This window comes from Amphibalanus amphitrite, unplaced genomic scaffold (genome assembly GCF_019059575.1).
Source record: "Amphibalanus amphitrite isolate SeventyFive unplaced genomic scaffold, NRLGWU_Aamphi_draft 000155F_arrow, whole genome shotgun sequence".
In the NCBI taxonomy this organism is placed as follows: domain Eukaryota; kingdom Metazoa; phylum Arthropoda; class Thecostraca; order Balanomorpha; family Balanidae; genus Amphibalanus; species Amphibalanus amphitrite.
In genome coordinates this window covers 752694-768086 of record NW_024881650.1, presented here as the reverse complement: position 1 = coordinate 768086, position 15393 = coordinate 752694, and the positions used below count along the sequence as shown (strand labels likewise).

Sequence of the window (15393 nt, the reverse complement as noted above, 5' to 3'; positions counted from 1 at the left end):
AGACTTTTCTACCTACCAGTATAGCGCCTTTTGGGGCGACTAACGGAGCGAGCGAGAGGGTGAGCCTTGCACGTGCGAAATTTCGAGGGGGTACCTCCAACTGACTTGTGCACGGCACCCTACTAACCGGTCTCTAGCGATGTGCCAAATTTGAGCACAATCGGCCCAGCCGTTCTCGAGATCTGGAAGCGGCACCCTGCACGTGCGCACGTGCAGAATGGATCCCAACTGACTTGTGCACGGCACCCTACTAACTGGTCCCTAACCGTGTACCAAATTTGAGCGCCATCGGTCCAGCCGTTCTCGAGATCTGGAAACGACCCCTGCACGTGCGCACGTGCAGCAGCACCCCAACTCTGGCACATGGATATGCAGTGCCTAGTGGGTGCCTACCTACATGCCAACTTTCAGCGCAATCGGCCAAGTAGTTACCGAGATATTGCAACAATTACAAAACTGACACCTCTTCGTTTTGCACGTGGCACGTGCATAAAGGGTCACCCACATGCATCGGGAATAATCCAATACTTGGTAGAAGGAATGAAGCTACCCTACAAAAATTACCCCGTGTAAATCGGTCAAGTGGTTGCTGAGATATAAGCCTCGCAAAAGCGTCCGCACGGCCGGCCGGCCGGCCGGCCGGCCGCTCATACTCAGAAATTTCCGTTAATCTAAGGAAAGACTACGCTCGCTTCGCTCGCTCCGTAACCAGCGGTTTAACCAGTATAACGCCTTTTGGGGCGACTAACGGAGCGAGCGAGAGGGTGAGCCTTGCACGTGCGAAATTTCGAGGGGGTACCTCCAACTGACTTGTGCACGGCACCCTACTAACCGGTCTCTAGCGATGTGCCAAATTTGAGCACAATCGGCCCAGCCGTTCTCGAGATCTGGAAGCGGCACCCTGCACGTGCGCACGTGCAGAATGGGTCCCAACTGACTTGTGCACGGCACCCTACTAACTGGTCCCTAACCGTGTACCAAATTTGAGCGCCATCGGTCCAGCCGTTCTCGAGATCTGGAAACGACCCCTGCACGTGCGCACGTGCAGCAGCACCCCAACTCTGGCACATGGATATGCAGTGCCTAGTGGGTGCCTACCTACATGCCAACTTTCAGCGCAATCGGCCAAGTAGTTACCGAGATATTGCAACAATTACAAAACTGACACCTCTTCGTTTTGCACGTGGCACGTGCATAAAGGGTCACCCACATGCATCGGGAATAATCCAATACTTGGTAGAAGGAATGAAGCTACCCTACAAAAATTACCCCGTGTAAATCGGTCAAGTGGTTGCTGAGATATAAGCCTCGCAAAAGCGTCCGCACGGCCGGCCGACCGGCCGGCCGGCCGCTCATACTCAGAAATTTCCGTTAATCTAAGGAAAGACTACGCTCGCTTCGCTCGCTCCGTAACCAGCGGTTTAACCAGTATAACGCCTTTTGGGGCGACTAACGGAGCGAGCGAGAGGGTGAGCCTTGCACGTGCGAAATTTCGAGGGGGTACCTCCAACTGACTTGTGCACGGCACCCTACTAACCGGTCTCTAGCGATGTGCCAAATTTGAGCACAATCGGCCCAGCCGTTCTCGAGATCTGGAAGCGGCACCCTGCACGTGCGCACGTGCAAAATGGGTCCCAACTGACTTTTGCACGGCACCCTACTAACCGGTCCCTAGCCATGTACCAAATTTGAGCGCAATCGGTCGAGCCGTTCTCGAGATCTGGAATCCACCCCTGCACGTGCGCACGTGCAGCAGCACCCCAACTCTGGCACATGGATATGCATTGCCTAGTGGGTGCCTACCTACATGCCAACTTTCAGCGCAATAGGCCAATTAGTTACCGAGATATTGCAACAATTACAAAAGTGACACCTCTTCATTTTGCACGTGGCACGTGCATAAGGGGTCACCCACATGCATCGGGAATAGTCCAATACTTGGTAGAAGGAATGAAGCTACCCTGCAAAAATTACCGCGTGTAAATCGGTCAAGTGGTTGCTGAGATATAAGCGTCGCAGAATCGTGACCACGGCCGGCCGGCCGGCCGGCCGCTCATACTCAGAAATTTCCGTTAATCTAAGGAAAGACTACGCTCGCTTCGCTCGCTCCGTAATAATCTTATCCCGTACCGCCGATATATCTTTCGGGCGCTTAAAGGTAAAAATACATTTTATTTAAAAAATACGACGTATTTCAGACTAGACAAAATGTCTACTTGACGTTTAACAGTTTGTTAATCGTCTACATAGACATTTACGAATCAGTTACACGACATCTGATTGATAGTTTTCTCTCCTTGTTCGTGAAGCAATTTTGTAACCACTGTCTACGGTGCGGGATGATAGGTATATAACAAATCACGCCTGATGCAAATGATTCGGCCGCTGGCCGCATGAACCACAAGTAAAGCTTTTGGTCGACGATCGGTTATTTCTGTTTTGCCTATTTATTGCATTTATTTCCGTGTACTTTTTACACGATTTACATTCTGATCCTGGTCTTGCAATGTGAATCTATCTGCTGGAGCCACCTTTTGAAACCCAACACCTGGTTACTCAAATGTGACAGACTAAGACAGTTTCGGGAATAACCTTCCAGCAAACTTGAAACCGTTAATCGTTAACACGCGCACCGACGGGGGGACGGATATCCGCCCCCCTGAGGTTTTTTTCGCTAATAGCGGAAAAACCGCGGCGCGTAGCGCCGCGAAATTTAGTACGACTATTAGCTCATTAATTTTACACATGGTGTCCAGGTTTGAACTTCCTAACTTTTAAGGTCAGGTCACCAGGTCACTTTGAATAACCCAACCTCAAGTCACTTTTTTGCAACTTTGTCACCGTGCCAGAGCTACAGTAGATGTCGGAGGCCTTTTAAAGTCGCAGGATGTTATTAGGTCATTAGTAGCTACAATTTGTATATCTCGGAATTTTGATATCGGTGACCTAAGGTCAGGTCAATTTCTCGACGAATTATAAGTCAATGGGGGAATATTATCAGCTCCCTGTTTTTACCACTAAAACGGGTAGGAATGGCCCCATATACCACACATGACTTCATATACGATCAACCTTCACTACCTTGAGGTCTGTTTTGCTGTTGGGCAACTGTAAGGTCATGTGACGTCATCAAAGGTCACCAAAGGGTTTTTGCCAATAACTCCGTACAGGAACAAGATAAAGCCGCGCGGATGGTCTCATTGTGTTCAGCTCGTCAATCCGCATCGAATGATATATAAGTTGGCCTCAAAAGGTCACGGTCAAAGGTTGACCTGAGGTCAACCTTTTCTTCTAAATTTCCTATTAGAAATTCTAAATATTTAACCTGGTGAGAAGCAGGTAGGCGTCAATTACGATGACGCCGAAAGCAACCATGTCATATAAAATACAAAACATAATAATATACCCTTAGATACCAGTACCTAAAAGTTATTTTCTACAAGAGAGACTGGGTATTAACTCCGGGTCTGTTCTTCTTGAAGCCCTGACAATACAGCCAATGCAATGTTGCGAACCGTTTAGGTGAAGGATGAAATCGTGAAGAATACCTACATTCTGTGATGCTTTATGACAGACGTTGCTGTTACACGATTTCCAATCGTGCATACACGTAGCTACACCTCTAGCGCCCGCATCAGCGGAGCCTCGGAATGGCTATCAAATGTGAATGTCTATCAACCTCACAAGACACAAGGGGTCGTCGGTGGCCCAAACCATCGACGACCCACCGGGTCACGGTATCTCGCCGGCGGACGACGGAACACAGCAACACATATACAGGAGCCGACTGGCGGCTTCTGTTGACTGCACTTCCTGTATAGTGTCGGGCATGGTGAGAGGACTCGCGAGTTACGAGACTACTCCTCTGAGCCTGACACCACACCGAACGTCAGACGTCTCCACGCTCGCTTATCTCAATGAGTAGGCAACGGAGGCGGATTAGTAACCGCTGCACCGTGATCGGGGGTTTCGATCGATGGCCTCTCATTTCAGCCGAGTTTCGATTGAATTTGGCTCGAATCGCACTTCGTAGCTCTGACTTGTGTGTCCTTCTGGATGGGGTCTTCGCAATTCTCTCCGAAATTTGCCCAAATACCAGCGATCAAACGGGTCAAACCAATGCACCAGGCAATCGGTGATTCGGTATGGACCACTGAACGGATGACCTTTGGACTGAAGTCGCACTGTCGCAGATCACAAGTTCCTGAGCCTGTGACCGCGGCGCCGATACGGTCTTCAGACCTAATCAGCGGTGGGTTGACGGGTAGAACAGAAACGGAAAACCAACCCTTACCGACGCCGAACAACGAAGCGTGCTGAGTGCTGACCGACTGACAGTCACTCCCCGATGCCGAGGAGCGGTTTGGAGAGCGCCGTCCTCCGTCTGACGGCGCGACGCCGCGGGCCTGGTGAGTTCCACCTGGCCAAGGCCGCCGGCAGCAGCGGTGCCGTCACCTCACCGAGCGGTGACGTCACCAGGAGCCGATCTCTTCGGGTCGTCGGAGGCGGGCGGCCCGTTTCCGGGCCCCGACAGCGGGGACGGGGGCGGCGATAGCGATTGCTGTGGCTCCCGCCGTGACTCGTTAAGTGCTGCAGGAAAGTCAACTGTTTCCTTGGAGTGCACCGGAACGTTTTGGATGACGAGTGTTCGCGACTGCCGACGTAATGAACAGCGAAGTAGTCATCGTCCTATGAACAAGAACGTTAGACAATGACGTCTCAGTTGAAACTCGACCGATACCGACTGCGGCTGAAGGTACGGAGCGGGCCCCGTTCCGTCCCGCAGGCCGCAGCGACCACCCGTGACCTGCCGCCCGCAGAGGCTGGCACCGCTGACGCCGCGGCCCGCCCGCTCGGCCGGCCTCCGCCGCCGCGGCGCGCCAGCCAGCCGGCTGGCTCGGGCCGCTCCGTACAGCCCCTGACATCGAGACCCCGCACAGCGGCCGCCCGATACGCGCGGCTCCTCGGCGTCCGACCGCCGCAGAGACCGTATAACGTCAATATCGATTTATTCACGCAAAGACGGGGAATCGAAGACCCGGCTGACCGTCCATGTGCGGAAGGAATTCCACTGTCCTTCAGGTTATCTTTTGCCAGCGTTTCGCGTTCTTGCATATCCTTCTTGATCGTCCGCCCGCGCGCCGCCGCTGCCGCCCGCGCGGTCGCTTTGTTTACCGACGGCGGCCGGCTGGGCCTTGGGCTGGGCCGGGCGGCGGCGGCGGTGGCGGCAGCTGCCTCCCCCGGCGCGCAGAGTGGGCTCGTCCGGACGCTGGGAGTGCGGCTGGCGCTGCGGCGCCGCCTGGCAGCCAGCAGACCTCCGCAGCCGGTGGAGACGCCTGGCACGGCGGAGCGGGACGGAGAATAGTTGATAGAGGAGGAGGAATACTACGGTCGCTGCGGTGAGTACCGAGTAGTGTCAGTGGGGTAGTACTCGTGATGGGATCTGCAGTGGGGAGGGGTTGTTGTCTTGTCCTGATGCCAGTGGCGGTGGTCGATGAACATTCTCCGGCGCGAGGTCTTGTCGCTGTCCTTGATACCGGTGTGTTGGCTCTCACTCGCAGCGGTGACCCGATTTCCGTCATCGTGATTACGTTCCAGTCGGTGCTGACGTGAGCTGTCTGTCTTTTTGCGTGTGACGCCGCTTGACTTGGCTCCCGTCATGGTGCTGCGTGGGCAGGGACTTGTTGGCTCTACTGCGGGCCGGCAGACTGTGGCGCTAGCACGATCAGACGTGCCGCCCAGGGCCGAGTACCCCACAGGTCCGCCGCTCAGGGGCCCGCCGACACCCACCGCGTGGCGGCCCGGCTCACGTGACCGGCCGGCCCGTGCAGCCAGCGGGCCACGTGACCTGTCGCGGAGGACTGGCTGCTGCCGCTTTCGACTTTCGACCCGAAAGGGTCAAAAGTCGAAAGCGAACCGTTTCGACCCGAAAGGGTCTTCAGATTTACGGCCCTACAATAAACACGCATAGCCTGAGTAAATGTTGTACTTCCACATATGTTAACTCCGGCCCATATTGATGTTTTGTCAGCCGCGAACGTATAAGGGGGAGGGGGTTCGTTGGATTCCCCCCTTGCCGATTGGCCCCTGATCGAGCTAGAGCTTGGCGGAAAAAAACGACCGTGTTGCCCATGGCAAGAGAAAGCCGATGATACCCAATTTTAACCCGCGCCCCGTTGGGCTCTGCCGAGCAACGCGCCCTGTTGGGGGGGGGGGGATTTTGCCCCCCCCCTAAGATCTCGAGAACCACGCAACCTAGCGACAAGCGGCAAACGGTGTTGGATAGCCGTATCAGGGAACTACCTTGTGACCCAATTTTATTGACCTAGGTCAAACGGATGACGTCACAGGTCAGGTCAAAGGTCCAATTTTCACCGTTTACAGGCATTTCAAGAAATGCGTTGTAAAATCGAGTAAAATGCATTTCATTGAAAATCATCGATGGGGAAATGTTCTTCAAACACATATTTTGCTACTTGAGGTCACTGATACCAGGTCAGGTCACAGAGGTCAGGTCACTGGGGGGTCACAATATGAAAGTGTCGTGTGATACATGTGTTATGGTCCATTTTACATGACAAATGCGATTATGTGGGTCAGGCAGCCTTTGGGGCCAGCTTAGGTCACGTTTTGGTCAAGGTCAGGTCAATGTCAGGTCAAATTAGGTCAAATTTCAAAGTTAATATTTTTGCATAAAATGGGTATCGAATCGATGCAGCTCGTCACGGGGAGTTCAATGGTGGTCTTTGTTTTGCCGTACGTGGTCTAGAATCGCTAAAAATTGAGTTCAAAAATTTGACGTCATCATTTTTGAACAGTTTTTTCGCTATAACTTGGCCAAAAAACGAGATATCGATCTGAAATTTGGTATGTATATAGAAGAGCGCAGGAACTATCACATATATTCCGGTTTTTTAAATTCGGAAAAATTTTAGATTTTTTTTTAGTTTTTCTGAAAAAAAATCAATTTTTTGAATTTTCATATGTTAAAAACCCAAAATTTTGAAAATCCGAGATAGCAGTTTTGTAGCGCCGCTTTTTGTCTACTAGACCAAATAAACAACTTTGATTTACTGATTTGGTGAGCGTTTCAAGATTGCATGTTTTTTGCTCATTTTTGCTCGAACATGACCTCAGTTTGACCTCAATAACTCCTGACCCAAGGTGACCTAAGACTTGAAATTTGGTGTGAAGGTGTCAAATTGATGCCCGGGAAGGTACTGAAAATTTGGCGGCGCTGCGCGCCGCCGTTTTCTGGCTATTCAGGAAAAACCACAGGGGGGGCCAAAATGGCCCCCCCCCCCAACGGGGCGAGGGTTAAGGTCCTAGGTCATTGGTTGACCTTCCAGGTCAGGTCAATGACCTAAAAGTCGGGAAAATCGGGACTGTAAGAACTAAGAACGTCGTAAAGTATGGCTGCCATGTTTTTTCGGGGTGCTGATCACGAATATCATGTTAGTTTTGATCACAGATGATGTCTTAACCCGGCCGGGCCCGGGGGGTAATCCCAACCACCGCAGCCCGGGGGGGGCGTTTTTCGCCCCCGCCCCCTGTCTAACTCCGTAAATAAGGGAGCTACGGAAACAAAAGCGATACCAAACGAAAGGTCCTTACGAGACGATTCTAATGCACCTAAAATGTTTGACCTCAGGTCAATTTTCAAGGTCAGAGGTCAAGGTCAAAGGCCAAAACCGGCACATGTGTAGTGATCTCAAAGTAAGCCTTCTAGAGGACGACAGGCTGCATCAAACCGGCAAAATTGGGTGTCAAACGAAAGAAGAGAATCTGAGGATTCTGAAAATGTGCTCCAAATCAAAGGTCAAGGTCAAGGTCACGCTCAAAATTGACCTCAAACTTGGCACTTTTTCGCACATCTTGCGTGCTAACTTCCAAGATGTTTTGAAATGTTTTGAGGCTTATCAGTTCCCTATTTGTGGTTCATCTTACGATACAAGGCTGCTCAAAGGTCAAGGTCACAGAAGAGTATCCCTGCTAGAGGCTATTTCACTGATTCAAGTTAGTAATAAAAAATAAGACAATTTTGCCATCCGGAAGCTCTAAATGAAAGCTTAGAGGAAAATAGATGCCAGATTCGTGATCAGCGGGTACAAATCCATCATAAACGACCTTTCATGTGTCAAGGTCAACCAGAGGTCATTCGAGGTCACATGAGGTCAACATGAAACTTGACCTTTTCCGAACAAAATATATACCATTCGACGCGGCTTGACAAGGCGAATGCGATGGTACCACTGCCGTAGCTCTAGGACCATTTTTGTCGAAGTTATTTGCGAAAAACTAAAACCACATTTCGGTGTCGTTGACCTGACCTCTGACCTCAGGTCACCAAAACTATTTTTCTATTTTTCTCTAGGTGAAACGCTACACAGCCGTGCTCGTAATTTGTCTTTATCTCTAAAACTCTATTTTTGGCAGCTATTTGAAGTTTGCGTCTGTGACGCCGAAGTTTGCCGTGCAGGGGTCTAGAAAAATGGACCTTGTGACGTCATCAAGGGGGCTAGGTCCAATTTTTTTACTTCAGAAGATGTCAAATTGATGGGAGAAAAGGTACTGAAAGTTTCGTCGTCCTATCCCTAAGCGTTCGGGAGTTATCGCAAATATTCGCCAGGGGGGGGGGGCGAAAAACGCCCCCCCCCCGGGCCCGCGAGGGTTAATGCATTTAGGCCAGGTCGGGTCAGGTCCGGTCAGGTTAACCAGTAAAGGTCCTGCCGGGTATTTGTAGTAGGATAGGTACGCGTCAACTGCCTCTGATAGCCTCGTGACGTTTTACGAAGGCACCAAAACTTCTTCGTAAATGGCTGCTAAATTCGAATTCAGCTCCAAAAAGTAGCTTAGAAACATGTAAAATTCGAAAAAGTGAACCGAAGTCAGCAAAGGTCAATGAGCTGACCCCTTCAGGCGACCTTGACACCTACCATAAGGCACCAACAATCAACATGTTTGAACGCTTGAGACCACGAAAAGAGTGCAAACGCGTGGCTAATGCGAGCCGATATACGACGAAACGCGATTCCGGCCAAACATGGTCTCGAGAATAGGTCACAGGCTAAAGGTCATTTGGGTCAGGGTCATGCGATTTTCAGGGTAGGTGTAGAATTGATCAACTCGAGGCTACTCAAAGTTTCGTCGCGATCGGCCGCTTTTATGCGAGTTGTTCGCGAAAAACCGAGGAGGGTCCGTTCGACCCCCCTCCCCTACAGGGGCGAGCGTTAAGTGGAACTGAATATCTCGACTCTTAAACGTCGACAGTAGGTACCTAATTTGCATGCATCATTCTTGATCCTCTTGGCGCAGTCTACAATAAGGTCACCTTAAATTGGTAGACTTAGGTACTTGTTTTGTGCATCTGCTTGTTGATTTAATTATACCGTGGCCATTGCCCAGTCACCATTCGACAACACGATAAAGGTCTTCTTGATCGTAGAGAAAGAGCAATAATGATCGATGTTGGCACCATCGCGTTTGTATGTCTAGCCACGTCTAGCTTTTTATCAGAAAGTCAGCCCAAGCACTGACCTATATAAGGTAAATGCTAGAATAAATCCCGTCAGGGCAGAACATATAGTCTAGGGAAGGCTTGCTCCATATCATTCGATTCGGCAATACATTCAAGTTAGCGGGGCCCTTTCTCGACTCGCAAGCTCAATTTGAGCGGGAGTTGTTTTTAAACAATTGATGGACTTATAATTACCTTAAAACATTGCTGGCAGCGCTCTAACTTGCTATACGTCCCCACCATCTTCGCGGAAAAGAAGATGCCCGAGGTCAGGAAAAAATTATGGACTAATTATATCAAGCCTGATCTAGCTCGATCAGGGCTTTATGTTACACGCCATGAAAATGTCAATACGGGCGTTACGACGTTCTAGCAGGTCACGCTTTTCCGACTTTTGGGTCACCGACCTGACCTGAAGGTCAGCCTATGACCTAGGACTTAAAAATCGGGTAACATCGGCTACCTCCCGTCACGGGCCACACGCTCGATTTTCCTCGAAGCTCTAGCTCGATCGTGAGGGGCCGAACCGCAGGGTTCCTATAGTCCCTCCTCCCTTTACCTACCTTAGACGCTGTAAAAAGTGCGATACGGGCGAGGGTTAAACTTAATGTTAACTGCTTTTTCTCGTGGAGTAATAACGTGAACTGCATGGGTAATCGCACCGTATGTATTACGCAGTGGGAGGAATCTTGCTGACTATTTCTGGCTTTTTCTGACCCGATCTCCGGAATCGTGGCAGATCTACTCATCATCCTTTCTTCTTACATCTCGTCTAAATCGTGGCACATGTATTCATCATCCTTTCGTCTTAGATCTCACCTCAACGTCTGGTAGGCTGCTTCCTTATCAACAGTCACCTCAACTGCCGGCTCAAGTATTTCTAATGGTCATACTGATCGCAGAAGAGAATCCTATTGTTGTGACACCGCGTCCTGTTTTTGCCGACTTGGCCTCTGCATGCTCGTCGCCTCGTCGTTCGTATGAACCTCTGCGAGTCGCTTGTCGGTCGTCGGGCCCAAGTAGGTACATATGTCCGTGTAGAGGCCAGCGGGCTTTAGCCGGATCGAATCATTCCGAGCTGGACTATCGGCGCTATATCGGTGGCTCCCAGCTGGGTCAGCGTTTCTATACTGTCACTGCAGATCTTTTACGTAATGGAGGAGTGATCGTATGAGCGACAAATGTGTAACGTGCGCAGCCGTGGGGCGTGTACCGAATCGACACCAACTGCCGATATTTTGGCTTATTTTCGTGCCGTAAAAATGTTTCTGATAGAATCGCATACATATATGCAGACACAGTTTCGGACCGTGCTCATTGCTCCGCTGACTCCTGAGCGAAGCTGAAACCACCGGTCACGGTGCATAGATGTTCCGCGACTCAGTGACTGGCGTGGGTCATTTGTTGCTGTAGCATGGTTTGTCGGGGCCAAGCTCTCTGCTCCGTCCTCGATCAACGTCCTGGTGAACGGAAAAACTATGGGCTGTTATGTCAGGGCGCTGAACACGAGTCTGGAACCATGCATTGGTGACTGCCTGCTGAGCACCTCTCCGCGTTATGCGCTCTCAGCAGCCCTCCGTCAGCAGCCCCCGAGCAGCCGGCGCCGGCAGTCGGCCCGCTCCGGAGGATGACTCAGCCGCCGCTCTGCCTCTGCCTCCCTGGGCGGCGCGCGGCGGCCCTCTGCCCGGACCGTCCGCTCGGCCTGCGCTCGATACGCCGACCTCGGCGTCAGCAGGCGCCACGTCTGCCGCCGGCCGCCGACGGCGCGCCACGTCCGCCGCTTGCGACACGGCGCGCCGGCGAAGCGGAGCCGCGCCGCGCCGCGGCCGCTGGCCGGGCAGCTGGCAGGCGCGCGGCGGCGGCGGCGGCGTGGGCGCATGTCGTGCTGGCGGCCCGCCGCGCGGTGTGGTGCAGCGGCCGCCGACCGCTCCCTGAAGCCAGACGCTGTCGGCCGGCCGACGGGGCACAGAGGCCGGGGCGGGGTGGGGAGCGACTGCAGCGGACAGACTGCAGGCCAGGGCTGGTCGGCCGATCTTTGGCAGTCGACGTGATGTTTAACGTCAGCGTCATGTCAACTGCTCTTGTTGCAGCCGCGTTAAAAATATCCATGGGCACAGAATGTCCATGGGCCACGCTTCATGCTTTGTTATTCAGCAGTGAAGAGCATTTGTTAGGCTATGAAATGGCGAATAGGCAGTTTCCACTCGTAGAAGATTCCGCTGCTGGTGAAAAGTAACGAGTCGGGTATGAAGGTCGTTCTTCTTGGAATTTCGAAGTAACGTTGTTGGTGTCCACAGCATTCCTATCATTTGATATTTATGTTTAGCCCCATTAATATTGAATGTGACCTGCCCTTCGCAGTGTGCAATCTTACCGGATGCCGGCCGCTTTACCCTCCTGTAAACGTCCTGATATATGCTGAAGAATAACATGCTTCCCGCACCACAATAGCGCTGTCCCTCCTGTTAAACTCTGCACCATTCCCAGACTAAATCGGTGCTTTATGATGCGACACGCGCAGTGCATCATGGGCACCCGTCTATGAGTGTACGGTCCATTTTTCCCGGAGGATGGATTCCTCGTCGTTGGCTCTCATAAGTCGGCTTTTTTACTGTCTTGTTCCTCGCTGACCCGGGAGAAGTCAGTCGATGCTAAGCGACTCGTCTAGACAACTGCCAGCTGGGCATTTCCATTGAAATCACACCTGCCAGGCGCGCTCCTGATAGCTCTTTCGTGTGTCGCGCCCCCCGAGTACGCCGTCCTGCCAGCCACCTCCCCCTGAGGCGGTGCCTGAGGGCGCCCGTGCCAGTCGCCTCCACCCGAGGGCACGCCTGGAGGCGCCTCTGTCTGGGCGTCGGCGTCAAACCGGCTCGGAGCTCGGGGACGGCTCCGAGTAGCCCCTCCTGGTGAGCCGCCGGTACTTTATCTGCAGCTCTCTGCCGGCGCTCGGAGCGAGGAGCGGCAGCACCGGAGTGTACCAAGAAACACGCTGATAGCGAACCACTGCAGACGGGGTCAGAGGCCAGGCATTCCTCCACCACAAAAAGAAGTGATGGGTGGAAAGAAGGGATAAGAGAAGGTGCAGGTCTCACAGAACTGGTCGGAACTGGAGCGCGGTGGGATTTGGACGGTGGTATTTCCGTGAGCGCCGACCGGTGCGGAGCTCTATCCCGGTGGACTGCTCACGACCTGCCCGCGGTCGGGACGGGGGTACAGGGGCCCGACTGGGGGTCGGTGAAGGGACATTCTTGTCGCCACCGCCGCTCCACCGTCCTCGGGGCGCGGCGGGGCGCGGTGCCCGGCCTCTGTGGCTCCTCCGGGCCACAGGCGGCGTCAGGCACGGAATGTGGTGGGGCAAGGGCGGCGCCAGGTGCGGGGTGAGGTGGAGTAGTGATGACGGCACAGACTGCCGACCTAGCTGAATTTTTGGTCGATGGTTGAAGGCTGTTGACGTCTGAATCGTTCACTGCTGACCACTTCTTACCAAGAGCTTCTGACTGTTAATCAATAATCATTGTCCGTTTATGTATATCTAGTCATGGCCGCTGGCTGTTGAGTACTGCCTGCTAACCGGCTGCCGCTGATAAATAAATCGCTGGCTGTTGACTCCCGATGGCGGCTGGCTCCGTGTCTGATTTGCCGCGCGATACGCTGGCCGCTGCTGCCCGGTGCCGTTCCACAAATGTCAGCGGCCGGCGGCGGCGCCTGCATGGTGACTGGCCGCTGGTCCTGTCACCCAACTGGTCACTGGTCAGCCGAGTCTGCTGTGGTCTGGGACTCCGCTGTCGGTCACGGCATTTATAGCTGGTAGAGAGACCCCGAGCTCTCCTAACGCGCGCTGAAGGAGTGAGCGTCCTGGGCTTGAGACTCTTACTCCTTTTGGCGCTCTTGCTGGCTGCTCAGGTCCGTCTGTCTGTCTGTGTCTGTATCTATCTGTCTGCTGTGCCCTTAACTGGGAAAACATGGCGCTTTCTCCGCCGTGGACAGCCCTGGAGACGAACTGGATGCGCTCCGCCTCGGTCACGGGCTGACTGGTGGAGCGCGACTGGGCGTCAGGTCAGACCGGACTGGCCCCTGGGGCCCCGCAGAGTCCGGCCGCTGCCGCCGCGCCTGCCGCCGGCTGGCTGTCAGGGAGGCTCCGCGGGCGATCGAACGGTCGTGCCGGCCCCGCCGACCGCCGGGGGTGCCAGCTGTGGGCCGCGCCGTCGGCCGGCTGCAGCTGCCAACACAGCCACGGAGCGCGGGCCACACGGCCCGAGCGGCGGCTGACACGGGACGGACCGAGCCCAGGCGGACTGGACAGACTCAGCGCCGTCCACCGGCGACCGCACTGCAGGTGCTCCCGATCGAAGAGCATTGCCAAAGGCATAGACGGCAATCCTTGATGCAAAACAGCTCGGTTGTTTATTGAACCGAACTGAAGCCAGGCAGGAATTCCACCTGATCTAATGAATTCACCTACTTTCTTCCATAACAGAAGCTTCAAATGATATGATTATGGAATGAGTGCGGTACCAGCGACTGTGTCGCGTTATGCGTCTCCAGTCGTGTGGCTCTGACGCAGTGCCTCCACTTGTGGCGCAGTATGGCTCCACTGGCTATCAGTACCGCAGTGCCTCCACTGCCGCTGGCTGTGACGCAGCACCTCCACTGCCTGTGACGCAGCTCACACCTCCATTGGCTGTGTCGGTGCACGCTGACCATCGATTGTCGGCCGGCTCCGGCGGCTCGCGCGGCTGCTGTTGATGGCTGGATGGTGCCTAGCAGCCCCCGCTGGTCGGTCGGGCGCGCCTCCGGACGACACAGCACTGCCCAAGGTCGCCCAGCTGTATAAGACGTGCTCACAGGGCTGGGAGTCGGCGCTGGTGTTCGTAGAAGGAAACCATTGAACAGCGCCTGTGATGCGTGGAACCTAAACGTTCGCCGAGCGATTGCTCCGTGTGATGTTTTTGTTTTTCGATGTTGATCTAATTTGTTGCCAAAGCATTACGGTCTGTTATATCTCTGCCCATGTAGGTTGAGTTGAATTGTGTTCACCGGAGCCTTAAATAGGTATCTGTCTCGAACTGCGGCACGAATTACAGCCAGACTTTATCCAATGTCCGTAATGTTGAGAGAGCTGGCTGACTTCCTGTTTTCTCCATTGGCGATTACAGGAATATAAAGGGAGCTTTGATTAAATGGAACGTTTATTTTTTCGCTTTCCATGTCATCTATTCCATTCCTTCATTCATTCACCCATTCATTCATTTATTCATTCATTCATGCATTCGTTCACTGACTCTTTCATTCGTTCACTCACTCATACATTCATTCATTCACTCATGCATTCATTCATTCATTCATTCATTCATTCATTCATTCATTTATTCTCTCTTGTTAATTCATTCGCTTGACATTTGAAAAAATTCACTGCAATGACGATGGACACTGCTACGCCCCCTGTAATTGAACAGCGATCGGATCACATTTTAGAAACTTTCGATAGGTACCTATATATCTTATGCTAGCTCGGCGTAGTCGGCACGCGTTTACATATTGAGTCAAGAGCGTAACCGCACAGTGTTGACACGCCCAGCGTCTGAACCTTGGTCCTACGTCGGCTTCACGGGCTTGTGATTTACACCACCGCCCACCGGTTTCGTTGGACCCGCATGGCTGGCCATTCTGATCAGCGGTACCTATACGATAAAAGCTCGGACGGTCGAAGATGGCCACTGGTCAGCGACCGAGGTAGCCGCTTGGCTGTGAGTACTTACTGGCTCCGTATTTATCAGTCCCGTATATATCAATACGTTCTATACAGACATTTACTCGGCGCTCGAAAAGGATATGACCTCCGTCCATTGTGTGTGACTTCTTAAGGGGATGGGGGA

At 53.0% G+C, this 15393-nt stretch overlaps 1 protein-coding gene across 1 annotated transcript in view; it reads left to right on the top strand.

The window, feature by feature from the left end:
- The first annotated feature begins 5291 nt into the window (after nucleotides 1–5291).
- LOC122383099 overlaps nucleotides 5292–15393 on the top strand; it is a 35055-nt gene continuing 24953 nt past the window's right edge. Inside the window, exon 1 of the mRNA XM_043369217.1 lies at nucleotides 5292–5399. The gene's annotated coding sequence lies outside the window, so the exon portion shown is untranslated. The remainder of the gene's footprint in view (nucleotides 5400–15393) is intronic.